Source organism: Puma concolor, chromosome C1 (genome assembly GCF_028749965.1).
Source record: "Puma concolor isolate L17-30 chromosome C1, mPumCon1.1.hap2, whole genome shotgun sequence".
In the NCBI taxonomy this organism is placed as follows: domain Eukaryota; kingdom Metazoa; phylum Chordata; class Mammalia; order Carnivora; family Felidae; genus Puma; species Puma concolor.
Genome location: NC_141674.1, coordinates 146,755,403 through 146,771,398, shown reverse-complemented (window position 1 = coordinate 146,771,398; position 15,996 = coordinate 146,755,403). Strand labels below are relative to the sequence as shown.

General features: G+C 37.2%; 1 long non-coding RNA gene across 3 annotated transcripts in view; it reads left to right on the top strand.

The window, feature by feature from the left end:
• LOC147578482 (uncharacterized) overlaps positions 1 to 15,996 on the top strand; it is an 81,019-nt gene that overhangs the window by 13,814 nt on the left and 51,209 nt on the right. For 2 of the 3 annotated variants that reach the window (XR_015255231.1, XR_015255230.1), the window contains exon 2: positions 14,100 to 14,309. This is a non-coding gene — a long non-coding RNA (uncharacterized LOC147578482). Of the gene's footprint in view, positions 1 to 12,658; positions 13,831 to 14,099; positions 14,310 to 15,996 lie in introns of those variants that run through there. The other variant, XR_015255232.1, reaches the window with a different exon arrangement.

Genomic DNA, 15,996 nt, shown 5'->3' with positions numbered 1-15,996 from the left:
ATCTATTCAGCAACATATAAAAAGAATTATACACCACGACCAAGTAGGTTTTATCTCAAGAATGCAAACTTGGTTTAACATCTGAAAATCTATGAATGTAATAATATATCATATCAGGGGTGCCTGGGTGGCTCAGTCTGTTGAGCGGCTGACTTCTGCTGAGGTTATGATCTCACGGTTCATAGGTTAGAGCCCTACATTGGGCTCTGTGCTGACAGCTCAGAGCCAGGAGCCTGCTTCATAGATTCTGTATCTCCCTCTCTCTCTGCTCCTCCCCCATTTATGCTCTGTCTCTCTCTCTCAAAATTATCAAATAAAAACATTAAAAAAAAGTAATATACCATATCAGAAAAGTAAAAAAAACCACGTTGATCTTACTAGACACACCATGCAAAAAAAAAGAAGAAAAAAAAAAAAACACCAAAATGCAGAGAAAGCATTTGACAAAATCCAATGCTCTTTCATGATAAAAACATTCAACAAACTAAGAAGAGAAGGGACCTTCCTTAACCTGATAAAAGGTTAGTTAAAAAAACAAACAAACAAAAAACCAACCCACAACTAACATGTAATAGTGAACGAGTGGATGTTTTCCTCCTAAATCAATAAAAAGGGAATGATGTTCATTCTCATCACTTCTCTTCAGCACTGTACTAGAGGTTCTAGCCAGGGTAATTAGGCAAAAAAAGAATTTGAAAGGAAGAAACAAAATTCATATGGAGTTGCAAGGAACTCAGAATAGGCGAAATAACCTTCAAAAAAGAAGCAAAACTATGGAAGACTCACACTTCCCAATCTCAGAAATGACTACAAAGCAACACGGTAAACAAGACATTGCGATACTGCCGTAAGAATAGTCATATAGACTTGAGAGTCCGAAAATAAATCCACGTGTTTATGGTCAACTGATTTTTGTCAAGGATACCAAGACCCTTTAATGGGGAAGCAGTTGTGTTTCAACAAATGGAATGGGAAACTGGATATCCACCTGCAAAAGAATGAAATTGCACCTTTATCACACCATATCCAAAAAGTACCTAAAAATTTTTCAAAGACCTAAATACTCTCATACCATATACAAAAAGTAACTAAAAATTTTTTTAAAGACCTGAATACTAGAGACATATCTATAAAGGTCTTAGTAGAAATGTAAGGTAATTCTGTACTATTTTAGATTTGGCAATGGATTCTTGTTTATGACAACAAAATATGAATAACAAAAGAAAAAAATAAATTGAACTTCATCAAAATTAAAATCTATATTTCAAATGATACCAGTGACTGAACTGTTTGATGCTTTTAAAAATTTTTTTAATGTTTATTTTTGAGATGGAGAGACAGAGAGTGGGGAAAGAGGGGCAGAGAGAGAAGGAGACACAGAATCCGAAGCAGGCTCCAGGCTCTGAGCTGTCAGCACAGAGCCTGACATGAAGCTTGAACCCATGAACTAGGAGGTCATGACCTGAGCCAAAGTCAGACGCTTAACTGACTGAGCCACCTAGGTGCCTCTGCAAGTAACATTTTAAAAACATAATTGTCTTTGGCTCTTCTTATTTTCTGCTTATCTACCTTTTAAAGATGGTAGAGAAAGTTAATTATAAATAGCTTAACAGAAGAGTTGTAGCTAGTTTTGTCACAGAATGATTTTACTCTCTTTACTGAATATATTAAATATATTAAATACCTTAAAAAGCAGCAATAACTAGAATTGCATTGTACTGGCACAAAGATCAAAGATCAAGAAGATCAATGAATTCATGGTCCAGAAATACATTCAAACACCTGTAAGAATCAGGTCTAGGACAGATAAATTTTTAAATAAAAAGTTGTTAGATCATTTTCAGGGGAAAAAAAACCCTTAAAGCCGGATCTTTAATTTATTACTTACAAAAAAAAAAAAATTCTTGGTGAGTTTCTAAATGTAAAACACTCAACCCAGGGATGCCTGTGTGGCTCAGTTGGTTAAGCATCTGACTTCGGCTCAGGCCATGATCTCATGGTTCGTGAGTTCGAGCCTTGTGTCGGTCTCTGTGTTAACAGCTCAGATCCTAGAGCCTGCTTCAGATTCTGTGTCTCCCTCTCTCTGTCCCTCCCTACTCATACTCTGTCTCTGTCTTTCTCTCAAAAAAAAAAAAATAAATAAACATAAAAAAAAGTAAAAAAAAAAAAATCAAAACATTCAACCCAAACAGTCCTTGAAAAAATATAGGCCAATGTCAGGAAAAAAGCAGAAACCCTATTTTAGCCTTTACTCTCAAATAAATTACACATTTCATTATTTGTTTTGCTGTGCAAATTTTTAGCTTGACATAGCTTTCCTGGTTGATTTTTGCTTTTATTTCTTGTGTTTTTGGTGTTGTATCCAAAAACCCATTGTCAAGACCAATGTCGAGGAAGTTCATTCCTATGTTTTCTTATAGGAGTTTTATGGAATCAGGTTTTATGTTTGAGTCTTTAATCCATTTTGAGTTAATTTTTGTGAGTGTGCAAGATAAGGGTTCAATTTCATTTTTATGCATGTGGTTATCCACTTTTCCCACCACCATTTGTTGAGGACATTATCCTTTCCCCATTGGATGTACTTGTCTCTCTTGTCAGGTACCAGTGACTTTTTATGTGGGCGTTTATTTCTGTTCCATAGGTCTGTCTATTTTTATGCCAGTATCATACTGTTTTAACTGTATAGCTTTGTAGTATAGCTTTAAATCAGGAAATGTGATTCCTCATTCTTATTTCTCAGGACTGCTATAGCTATTTGGAGTCTTTTGTGGTTCCATACAAATATTAAGATTGCATTTTCTATTTCTGTGAAAAATGCGACTGGAATTTTGATAGGGATTGCATTGAATCAAAGATGGTTTTGTATAATATGGACATTATAACAAAATTAATCATTCTTACAGAGTAGAAGAACATATTTGCCAATCATATTGGATAAGGGATTAATATTCAAAACACATAAAGAGCTCATACAACTCAATAACTAAAAACCGCCAAATAATCCAGTTAAAAATGGCAAAGGAACCAAATGGACATTTTTCTGAAGAAGACATCCAAATGGCCAACAGGTACATGAAAAGATGTTTAATATTACTAATCACCAAGGAAATGCAAATCAAAAACACAATAAGATATCACCTCATGCCTGTCAAAATAGCTATCATCAAGAAGACAAAATGTTGGTGAGATTGTGGAAAAAAGGGAACCCTTGTGCACTATTGGTGGGAATGTAAATGGGTTCAGCTATTATGAAAAACTCTATGGACACTCCTCAAAAAATTAAAAATAGAACAATATAATCCAGAGATCTCACTTCTGGGTATAATGAAAACAGGATATCAAGGAGTGCCTGAGTGGCTAAGTAGATTAACTGTCTGACTCTTGATTTCGACTGAGGTCATGATCTTGTGGTTTGTGAGTTCAGGTCATCTTGTGGTTTGTGAGTTCAGGTCCCGCATCAGTGTCAGTGTGCACTGTCAGTGTGGAACCTGCTTTGGATTCTCTCTCTCTTCCTCTCTCTCTGCCCCTTCCCCCTCTCAAAATAAATAAATAAACTTAAAAATAAAAGAAAACAAGATATCAAAAAGATGGCTGAGCGTTCTTGGGTGGCCCAGTTTGTTGAGCATCTGACTCGTTATTTCAGCTCAGGTCATGATCCCAGGGTCATGGGATCAAGCTCCATGTTGGGCTCTGCGCTGGGTCTGGAGCTTGCTTAAGATTCTCTCTCTCTCTCTCTCTCTCTCTCTGCCCCTGTTCCCCACTCACAATGCTCTCTTTCTCTTAAAAAAAAAAAAAAAAGTCTGCAGAAGAGGTATCTGCACTCTCATGTTTCTTGTAGCATTGTTCACAATAGGCATAGTATGGAAACAATCCAAGTGTCTGTCAATGGGTGAATGCATAAAGAATATGTCATGAAATATTATTTAGCCATAAGAAAGAAAGAATCTTGCCCTTTGTGATAACATGGATGGACTTTGAGGAGATTATGCTAAGCGAGACAAATTAAACACAGAAAGGCAAATACTGTATGTTATCACTTAAATGTGGGACTATAAAAGCTAATGTCATAGAAACTTATAATCGAATGGTGGTTACCAGGGAGTAGAGGCATGAGGGGTGGGTGGAGTAACTGTGGAGATGTACCAGAGTATAAATTTGCAATTAGAAGAATAAGTTCTCAAGATCTAACGCACAGCATAGTGATTATAGTCAACAATATATATATTTTTTTTTAACGTTTTTTTATTTATTTTTGGGACAGAGAGAGACAGAGCATGAACGGGGGAGGGGCAGAGAGAGAGGGAGACACAGAATCGGAAACAGGCTCCAGGCTCTGAGCCATCAGCCCAGAGCCCGACGCGGGGCTCGAACTCACGGACCGCGAGATCGTGACCTGGCTGAAGTTGGACGCTCAACCGACTGCGCCACCCAGGCGCCCCTATAGTCAACAATATTGTATTATATGCTTAAAGTTGAAAAGAGACTCAGTCTTCAATGTTGTCACCACAAAAAAGAAACGATAATTGTGTGACCTGTAGAATGCTACATCAGTCATCATATTGCAATATGTAAATGTATCAAATCAACATGTTTTACTCCTTAAACTCACACCATGTTTTATGTCAATTAGATCTCAATCCAAAAATAAATAAAAGTAAGATAGATTGCATGTGATAAAATAGCTAATTAACATACAAAAATTTTAACTTCACTTTAAGAAGAAACTATATGTAAATTTTGTCTGTTTGCTCTTCAAAAAAGTAATTCATAAATAGTAAAATGCCCTGAAGCTTTATCTCTTACTTGATCTCTTGCAATATTCTCACAAATATTCTGTTTCAGCCTTTTTTCTCAACCTCTATAATCTTTTCTCTGTAGTGCGGGTAGAATGATTCTTTAACATTAAATCAGACACAGTGTTCAAAATCTCCCAATGGCTTTTCACATCATTGCCTATGATATTCTACCTGGTTTTATACCTGCCTCCTCTCTCACCTCATTTGTTTCTCTCTCCCTTTGATCATCTACTAAGCCTTTGGCCTCTGCCATTCTTCACACACATTCAGCACTATTCGACCTCACTCGCTGTTTCTCTGATTGGAGACCTATCCTGCACTTCCTTCTGGTGTCTGATTAAATGTCACCCTCTCAGAGAGGCCTTCCTCAACTCCTTTATGTAAATGAGCAGACCCATATCCCCCAACACTTTTTGATTCTATCTCCTGCTTATCCTTTGTACAACACATTTATACAATGTTTGTGTATCGCGTTTCAACAGATTGTAAACATTTCTAATCCTTTTATATTTCTGGCTCCTAGAACACAGTCTGGCACAGTGTAGGTACCTAATGATAAATAGATAAGGAAAATAATTTTTAACTATATAAATCTTCAAAAAATTAATAAGCAAAATAAGCAAAGTTGAAATGGAAGACCAACATTAAACTAGGTAAATTACTTTGAGGCTGCCTGAGTGGCTCAGTGGGTTAAGCATCTGACTCTTGATTTTGGCTCAGGTCATGATCTCATGGTTCATGGGATCAAGCCCCATGTCAGACTCTGCACTGAAAGCTTTGAACCTGCTTTGGATTCTCTGTCTCCCCCTCTCTCTGCCCCTTTCCTGCTCTCTCTCTCAAATATAAATAAAACATTTTTTAAAAAGCTATTAAAACTGGGGGAAATTACTTTCAACCTCTATCTAATTTATTACACAAAGCGCTCTTGCATATCCCTTGGGAAAACACCAATACTACATATGCAAAAACATAGTTAAATGAAAAAGTAATGATAAGAAAATGCAAAAATACATAAAGTTTGCAAACCCACCAGTACCTGAGGAAACGGAAGTAGAAATACCAGTTTTTCCCAGTAAGATTAAGAAACATTTAAAACATGTTTTAAATGTCTGCAGGGTTGATAGGTTGTTTGGGAGGATAGAAACACAGTCTTTGTGTCAAAGCATGGCAAACCACATTGGAAGACAATTTGGAAATATTTATTAGCATTTTTTTTTTCATTTAAAATTTTTTTTTTTTTTTAACATTTATTAATTTTTGAGACAGAGAGAGACACAGCATGAACGGGGGAGGGGCAGAGAGAGAGGGAGACACAGAATCGGAAGCAGGCTCCAGGCTCTTGAGCCATCAGCCCAGAGCCCGATGCGGGGCTCGAACTCGCGGACCGCGACATCGTGACCCGAGCTGAAGTCGGACGCTTAACCGACTGAGCCACCCAGGCGCCCCTTTATTAGCATTTTAAATGTGCATCTGTTGCACTTTTAGAACTCTTTATAACCAAAGCACTCGAAGAATTACACAGCCTTTACCTGGCAAAAGTCCATTTAGTTTCTTGAAATAGTAGCGACAGGGAACAAAGCCTACATGTCGTAAGGATAACTCCATTCCCTGGTATGGCATACCAGCACATTTATTCAAGAGTCTGTTCACATAGCTTCCACTGCTTCCTTGATCACCTCATCTAATGTATACTCCAGATTTTGTCTTGTGTCCCAATGGGTGAGGAGCATTCCAATATTTAGTAAAAGAAATCTATCAATACTGTCATGAAAGGATAGTCCTAATATGTTATCAAGCTTAAAAAACAAATCATAGAAACCTGCAAGAACATAAAGCAATCTATGAACAATGATTTCTTTAGAGGAGTGGAATGGGGACGTGGCCCTTTTACTTTATACTACACTTGGCTGCTTGATTTAATTTTTACCACTGCGTGTGTTCTTACTCGACACTTTAAAATACCCAAGAACAACAAAATGTTGACATTATCTTTAAAATACATGGCTATTTGTAATTACTAATATCCTTCAACAGTTTCAAATTGAGGTTGGTGTTTGGAATCATAACTTTATTGCTTTACATTTTCTCTCTCTCAAGAATGAGGGCACGGGGGAGAGCATGTGTGCGAGCACAAGAGGGCAGGTAAGCATACGTAAGGGTGTCTGCATGTGAGATGTTCTTCTCACTTTATCTCCACTTGAGAGGTGTGGGGCATTTGGGGGCCAAACACAGAGGAATTGTGGTGTACACAAGAGAAAGGAGAACTCGAACTTTTTGTTTTTTACTCCTACAAAAAGCACCACACTTCACCATAAAAACAGTATTTAAAATTTTTTTTAATGTTTATTTTTGAGAGACAGAGAGAGACAAATCATGAGCAGGGGAGGGGGCAGAGAAAGAGGGAGACACAGAATCTGAAGCAGGCTCCAGGCTCTGAGCTGTCAGCACAGAGCCCGACGCAGGGCTGGAACCCATCAACTGTGAGATCATGACCTGAGCCAAAGTCCAACGCTTAGCTGACTGAGCCACCCAGAACCCCCCTCCCGTTAATTTTTTTTGTTTGTTTAATGTTCAGCATTTTTAATAGAGAAAATGGAAGTTGTTAGCACTTGTTCAGTATTCCCATGAGTCTCTGTTAGAGTAGGGAACTTGTATTATACTCCCTGTTTTGCTTGTTTGCTTGTTTTTCCATATTGTTAGTTTGGACTTATCTAGATGAAACTTATTTTGTACCAGTACATATTGTTTTTTAAAGACAGTTTTTTAATATAAAGGATTGAATGGAAAGTTTTCACCACCATTTATAGATACTCATGACATAGTATCTCAACTCTTACTAGTACTAAGCAGGAGTTTTGGAATGTCCTTCTGGTATGGAGCGCGATTTGAAATCTATAACAAACATGAGGTTCAAAAAAATGGATAAGAACTCTACCACATCTGTTTCTAGTACTATGACTGTGACTAATCCTAATAATAGTCATTACTATTTCTAGCATTTATTGAGTGTTCAGATTTTACCAGTAACTATTCCAGGTGGTTTATACATGTGTAGACTCAATATATGTAAAGTATTTAGAAACGGGCTTGGTGCATATTAAATGCTCACAGGTATTAACTATTATTATTATATACAATAAGGTGGGAATTATTACAATTGTACATTGGAGAAAACCTGAGATACTAAGTTTAAGGAAATTTCCCAGGGCCATGCAGCTGACAAATAACATTATCAGGATTTGAACCAAGGCAGTCTGACTCCTGAGTCCATTCTCTTAATATTACCTACACAATTGTTTTCAGTGAAAGAAATCTAACATGTTACAATGTGTCATGTGAATGATTCATATTATTTGATCCTCAAATTAGGTGAAGGTACCAAGAACATTGCGAGAAATTGGTTCATTTGCCATCTTTTGCCAGAAAATTCCAAGGAAGTCAGAACTAGCCTCTCTAAACATTAGAAGAAATTATTTTAACTCAAACTTAAAAAGCATTCTTGTGTATGGTGTAAGAAAGTAGGCTTTAAGTATAATAGAGCTATGTTGCACAATAATCTGCGATTAAAAAGGAAAAGACTGGAGTTTTTTTAGGTTGGTAGATTGTAATTACCTAATTGGAATATTAATTCCGTTTGTCTTCCTTTGAAGGATGTTTCATCTTTTGTTTTACTCCTTGGTGGTACATCCAATTACTGAAAACAGGATGTGCCTGTAAAAAAAAAAAAAAAAAAAATCCAATTCCCAGCATTGAGGAGCAAAAGCACATCTACTACTAATTGTTGTCATTGAAACTAAGTACCACACAAAGCCAAACAACAAATGGTAATGCTAACAATTAAAGGAAGAAAAAGAACAGTCTCACTACATTGCGTAATAGGAAAAACAGGGAAAATGTGTTTCAGGATTTAGGCATGCTTCCCCACGATTGAGACTACTAAAAGGGGAGAAACTTTGGAATGAGTTAGTTGCACTTGTCAGTTTCATTTTGTCTTGTTTTGTGAAAAAGATACAGAGGTGGTACAGGGCTCATATATTTCCTGGACACCGCTCCACTGAAAATGCTGAAATCCACATACCCACCGCTCATCTCAACTGCAACAGCATTATTCACAGTGGACAACTTCTCCCTTTGGTTTGTTTCTATAATGATAACAGAATGCTTGGTTTAAAACTCAATGCACCTACAGCAGTCAGATGTCAAAGGAGGGGGGAAAAATATGCCATTTTAGTATTTTGCAATAAAGTGTTAAAAATCCTTCAGTAAAAAAAAATCTATTATCTATCTATCTATCTATCTATCTACCTATCTGGTAGAATCAAGACTAAATGAGACCCTACCATGCTTTCAATCAGGTCTGTGTTTATATTCTACTGAACAGTAGAAACTATTCCCCATTACTTAATTTATATACAAGGAACTTCCAGAAGCTCTTTCGTGAACTTCAATGATAAGATGTACAGGACAGATATTACTTACTAAACGTATTTATTGATGTTGTACAGTTCTACAAACTGTAGAGAGAACATTTTACTTTATCATTTGTATTGGGGTGCTGCCATTTAGAAGGAACTAGAGCTGTCTCAGGTGTTTTATTTAGGGTTCAACCCCACACGTAAACAAACAAAGGCTTTTATTAAGTAATTTTCTTTTGAGTTTGGCACACTTAGGTTCCATTCTGCAATTCCTTAGCCAAACCTTTTCTAAGCAATAGAGGATTCCGTTCCTTGAATGTCTTGGGATCGTGTATTTAACTATTTCAAATCTATGTCCTGTTTTTAGAGTGCATGTAAGTTTCTTAGGTGTGGGATTTTCTATATGTAGGGATTGTGCCTGTTATCTTTTCTCTACAGAAGTCATGACAGTTGTTAAGTTGTGTTTTCCGATGCCGATGCTGAGGAAGATGACACCAGGTTAAGCATGGCCAAATATTTTCAGAATGAAAGATGGGTGCTTCAGCTCATGCTCCTCTCACATTTGGTGGAAGGAGCAACATTTGATATCATGGAATCAAGTCAAGTAGCTGCAGTTGCCAAAGGTCAGGGCTGGACTTGGTAACAAAGACCCTACCTTTAATTTCATTTTAATTAATACTTGCTTGATTTATCCTTTGTAGATTTCCCAAGATCCTATATCTGAATTCTAGTGCTTTTGATAACCCTCTAAACTTTGTGCCATCTTGAAATTCAAAAGATATGTTTTCTTTACATCACCCAATGGACAAAAATGTAAGTGAGAGGTTAACAGAGTAACATACTTCCCTTCCGAACGTTGTCAGCCCATTCTTCTGGACTCTTATTGAGTTATGATTGTTCAGTCAGTTATCCAACTAATTTCTCAGGTAACCAACCCTTATTGCTTCCACTTTACCAGTGGTTCCACTACCAGATGGGACTGACAATCCTAAAGGTCTCAGTGGCCATGTCAGGTTTCTACTGTTGGCTACCATTTACTACCATTCACTGGCTCAAAACAGCATACATTATCTCACAGTGCAAATAGAGATCTCTTAATAAAGCAAAAGTTTTAATAAATCAACACTTTACCAGAGTCTTTTCCTGCAAACAAGAGGTTGGTCAGGCTGCATTCCATTTTAGAGGTTGAGCTCCTCTTCCAAGTTCATGTGGTTGTTAGCAGAATTCAATTCCTAGGATTGTTAACACTGTAGGCAGAGCTGTTCTCCTCTGAGTTGGTTAGGGGCTATGTTGAGGGCCTAGAGGCCTCACACAGTCTCTCGCCAAAGTATTGTTTTTTGGGCCATTCATACCAAAGCAGCTTTCATACTCAAGGCCAGAAAGAGTCCCTCCCCTGTAGTCTGTTAAGGCAGAGTCATTTACAGTGTAACATAGTCAAGGGTATGCCGTCCCCTCACCTTTGCCAGATAGCAGAACCTAATCAAGGGGTTGACTGTCCCCTCATCTTTGCGTATTCTATTAGTCAGAAACAAAATAAATAATTCTTGCACTCGAGGGATTATGCATGGGTGTGACTCATCAGGAGTCACTTTAGGCTGTGCATGCCACAGTGGTTTAACAAAATTAAGGGTTAATTTCCTATGCATTCAAAATTTACTACAGTATTTTTTTTTTTAAGTTTATCTATGTATTTTGAGAAAGCCAGAGAGAGCACTAAAGCAGGGATGGGGAGGAGAGAGATGAGGACAGAGGATCCAAAGTAGGCTCTGTGCTGACAGCAGAGAGCCTGATGCAGAACTCGAACTCACAAACCATGAGATCATGACCTGAACTGAAGTCTGATAGTTAACTGACTGAGCCACCCAGGTGCCCCCACATTTACTGCAGTTCTGAGTAAATATACAGGGAAGTTTTCCTCCGTGTGAAGATACAGTCACCCAGGCTGCCTCAATCTTGTGACAATTACAACTCAACTCAAGATCATGACCACCATGGCAAGGGGCACAATGATGGAGGGTCTCAAACCAACAGTTAAAATTATCACCTATAGCTACAGCACAAAGGCTGAAACTAGTCACGAGTCTCTACCTTTCTGCAAAAAGATAGGGCATGCAATCTTCCCAGAGAAGAGGGAGACCTGGTTTCTAACACAGTCATCTTAAGAAGACTTCCTTTCAATTTTTGATGGTATGTATATGAATTTATTTTATTATCAATATGCTTTTTATGGATTGAGTTGTGTCTTCAAAATTTATTTTACACTTCTAACTCCCAATGTGACTATACAAGACAGGCGTTTAAGTATGTAATTGAGATTAAATATGGTTCTAAGGGTAGGCCCCTAATCCAATGACTGGTGTCCTTATAAGAAGAGGAAGAGACTTTAGGAATGCACATGCATAGTGGAAAGACCGTGCGAGGACACAGCAAAAAAGTGGTCATCTGCAAGTGAAGGAGAGAGCCCTCAAGACAAACAAAACCTGTTGATACCTTGATCTTGGACTTCTAGGCTCCAGAACTGTGAGAGATACATTTCTATTTTTTGAGCCACATACTCTGTGATATTTTTTTTTTTAATTTTTTTTTTTTCAACATTTATTTATTTTTGGGACAGAGAGAGACAGAGCATGAACGGGGGAGGGGCAGAGAGAGAGAGGGAGACACAGAATCGGAAACAGGCTCCAGGCTCTGAGCCATCAGCCCAGAGCCCGACGCGGGGCTCGAACTCACGGACCGCGAGATCGTGACCTGGCTGAAGTCGGACGCTTAACCGACTGCGCCACCCAGGCGCCCTGTGATATTTTTTACTACAGCTTTAGCAAACGAATACAACACAAAAGAAAAAGAAATGTAATTAGCCTCATATTTAAAGCTTTATAACTCACTTTCACTTATTTGCTTATTGATTTGGGTAGCCATCTTGTGAATCATACGTTAGTTTGTTTGTTTTTAATTCCCATACGATAGATCATTATTAGGCAGAGACTCTGGAGAGAAAATGTAACTTATGCAAAGTTACCTAGCTAACTAGTGTATCAAACTCAATACAATGTTTACTTTGTGTTCTGGGGTAATTCAAATTTTCAGTAGTAAGTCCTATCAGCAAAACTGGTTATTTAAGTAGCCTATAAAAACATTGGCTTTTGGGCATAAAAGGATATGTGACCTGAGCTTACTATCTTAAGTTTATTAAGATTTCCCCCATGGAAATGTCTATTTAATTGAACATTCCCATACAGCGTTAATTTTAGCAACTATGGCTTTGAGTTTAACAATGCTTTAAAATTTTCTATAGTCTTAGAAAACAATATTTGAGGCAACTAATTGTAGCAACAATGTTTTCTAGTGCTATTACTAGGGGACATATGTTAACAGCCAAATCTCTATGAATGGAATATCCAGGGATCTCACTTTGGGTAGCTTTTATTAGTAGAATTGTAAATATGACTGGGGGAGTGAAGAGATTATTGTTTAAGTAATAAGGAAATTCCTCCCACCCCCATTAAATGTTTGGTCTTGTTAAGTGCACTCTTCCACAATGTGGGCAATCACGTTTCCTTGGTACATTTAACATAATTAATATATGCATTTGTATTTGGAAAGATCTTTCTTCTTTCCTCTTTGCTCATGACATGAACCTTACCTTTATACCTATTTTCTTTACTGGCTACTCTCATCTGTCCTTAAAATCTACTTTTGTTCACTGAATATTAGATTATCGAATTTGCTAAAATGCATAGAACTCATTTACGCCTCATAAACATTTTTTCCTCTATCTCTCTTTCTTATTGTCCAAAATAGTTTAAACTATTTGCTTAATTCCTTTTGTGTTAATACACATACTTAGTGCCACTTGACTACAGTTTTCATGAGATTTTTTAAATAACTTTAAAGCTTAACCATTCACATCCATCACTGCATCCCGATCTCATTTTCTATGAGACTTGCGTCTGTTTTGTTTAATTATGACAGAAGTTCATTTTCTATTTCTCACCGCCATCATCCCCCATTAACATCCCAAGTCACTTTGGTGTCTATTTGAAGATTCAACCAGCTATACCCCATCCCCAAACATCAGCTGGGGCTGCAGTCCAGCCTCATGCTGGAACGCCCATCGAAACTCTTGCTTCACTCTGAGCTGATGATACTCTCAAAATTCAGAGGCACCTCAGGCCGACCCCAGGGACCTTCAGCAAGTGGTTAGCCACTATTTCCAGCCAAGTCTATGGGGGTTTGTGTGATGGAGGTTTGGCTTTAGGTTCACAGACTGCTGCCATGTTAATAAAAACATATGCAAAACTGCACACACAGTCTTTTTTTTTTTCTTAAATAAGTGCCCATTAAAAATAACTATATGATAATTAATGAGGAAGGAAAGTAGTACAGTGTAGATGGTTTGTCAATATCGTAGTTAGGTCATTCATCTGTGGAGCAGTGATATTCACCTACTTTCTCCTTTGTTTCAGAGAGGTAGAGTTAATATTTCACTTCTTATTTTAGACACTCTCTCAAGCATTATTTTAAACAAGCAAACAGGGACCACTTCCAAGATAAAGAAAGTCGCCATTCTTTGATGATGAATTCATAATGAAGGGAATCCTCACTCCAAATGGACTTCTGTAAGGCACCATTCCCCTGAAACTCATGTTCCTAAGTATGTGAGGAGAACCAGTTAATGAATGTTAAATTAAGTTGTAGCATACTTAGAGACATGGGCAATGTTTATGTGACACTAGTTTACTTTAAAACACTCCCTATTGACCTTTACAAAAATAATACAATAGCAATTTGAGATGAATATTTACAGTGGGTGGAAATAGTTCGGAAGTGCTAATTCCCAAACCACTGTTTGTGAAACGTCCTGCTTCTTTGATCTATATTTTCTCAGGCTTCTTCAGGCAGAAACGGCAAAATTGCCAAGTTCCACGAGACAATTTCTTACAGGAGAACAGGCAGGACCCGCGGCCCTGAAAAGGTAGCAATGAAGCAGACCCGGTTGCTAAAATGAAATCGCTTAATTTGTCACGTGAGCGTGCCTACCCAGAAACTATTAGTTGCGTTGGAAGAAAGACTGAAAATACGTAAACTCTAAGAGAAGGTATCTTTTCAGCGAAAAATCTGACGTAGTAATTAATACCTGGCACTTTCATATCAAAAACGCTCTTTTAAACATTAGTTTTATTGGTTGATGAATATCTCTGCAGCGTGGCTCTCTCTATTCAGGCCTCATATATGTGTAAGTTGTGAGGGAAATATTTTAAATCAAAGCTGTAAAATAAGCATAGTTAGAGAGCTAACGTGAGGATTTTTACTTCATTTACATTCATTACATATTATGAGTTTAATTACCTTCCTCAAATAATACCAGTATGAAGGAAAGATGCTGAAGAAGGCGTACTTCTATGATGATTTTATTGATTGTGACTGATGGATGGCACCAACATTTCATAGTGAAGAATCATGGTTTTGTTACATCAGGAAAATTAAATTGGGAGAGTTATTTTCTTTCCCAGTGATAGTGGCAGTTAGAATATTTCACCTGTAATGAGATGTGTGCGTTATGTGCCATCGTGAACCACGGCTCAGCCATTAAATATATGTAAATGAAGAGAAACACAAGAGAGCCCGGGCATAATAACGTGCAGAACAGAGAAATGGATCCTGGAAAGTGATTAATTTATTTGATGATGCCTCAAGTGAGGAATTTTAGGTCACAAATGAAGTGACAGAATGACAAATTACCATTTTAAAGAATTTACTGGGCATCATTACTGAACAATTGTCAGGTAGTTTATGGTGGCTGAGAAGATGGTATAAATATAGATCTTTTCCTTATCTGAGATGAATTATTAATCACCTTTTTAAAAATCTTTGTGAGTGATGGTTGGCTGTCTGATTGGAAATAATGTGTTCTACAATTTTAACTAAATTCTAATATGATATGTAACAGGAATCTTTACAATTAAAGTCTCAGTGGAGAGTGGTAGGAGGTTTACAGTCAATTGCGGTTTTAATGTGATAGAAGAGGATGAATCCACTCGCATATTTCAATAGATTTCCTTAGGTATATTATCCCTGCTGTGATGTTATTCAAATGTTTACAGTTTATTTTCATTTGAAAAATGACATTCAGATACTTAAATTGTTTTCCTTGGTTTATTAGTTAATGAAAATGAAATTCTAGTAATTACTATAGTTTTGCAGCCTGCCACATTATTTAAAGTGAAGTGACTGCCTTTGTCAGCGGCATTATAAATGTCATCTTCCTGTGTTTTGTTCAATTTTTGTTTGCTTTGTCTATGTTATGTCCCTTCTCTGTTATATGTCACTGTGTCTAATACCAGTACCAACTGGAGTGTGGAAGACAAAGTTACAATGTGAAATAAAGACATTTTCTCAAGTTTGGGGGTTTTTTGGTGTATTTTGATAATTAAAGTACGCACCGACCTACTTTGTACATAGCACTAACCATTCCAAAAATAAAACCAAAATTCTCTATTACGAGGTACGCTGAAAAATCCAAACACATTTTAAGATGTCTGTGTCAGGCTGTTTAAACCGGAGTTTATACATCGATTCGTGTCTGATCAGCTTCTTAGATCAAATGTATTTGCTGTTGCAAAGTGTTTTATTATTATTGTTGTTATTATTGATAAGGACTAAAGGCAGCAGTTGTTTTTTAAACAGTGTATGCTAGTTATCTAACGGAGTAGAAATGTCTAGAAAAACTATGTTTGACAAGCTTGCTCTTAAAGCAAGCAGATAGCAGTTGCTATTTAAGAAGG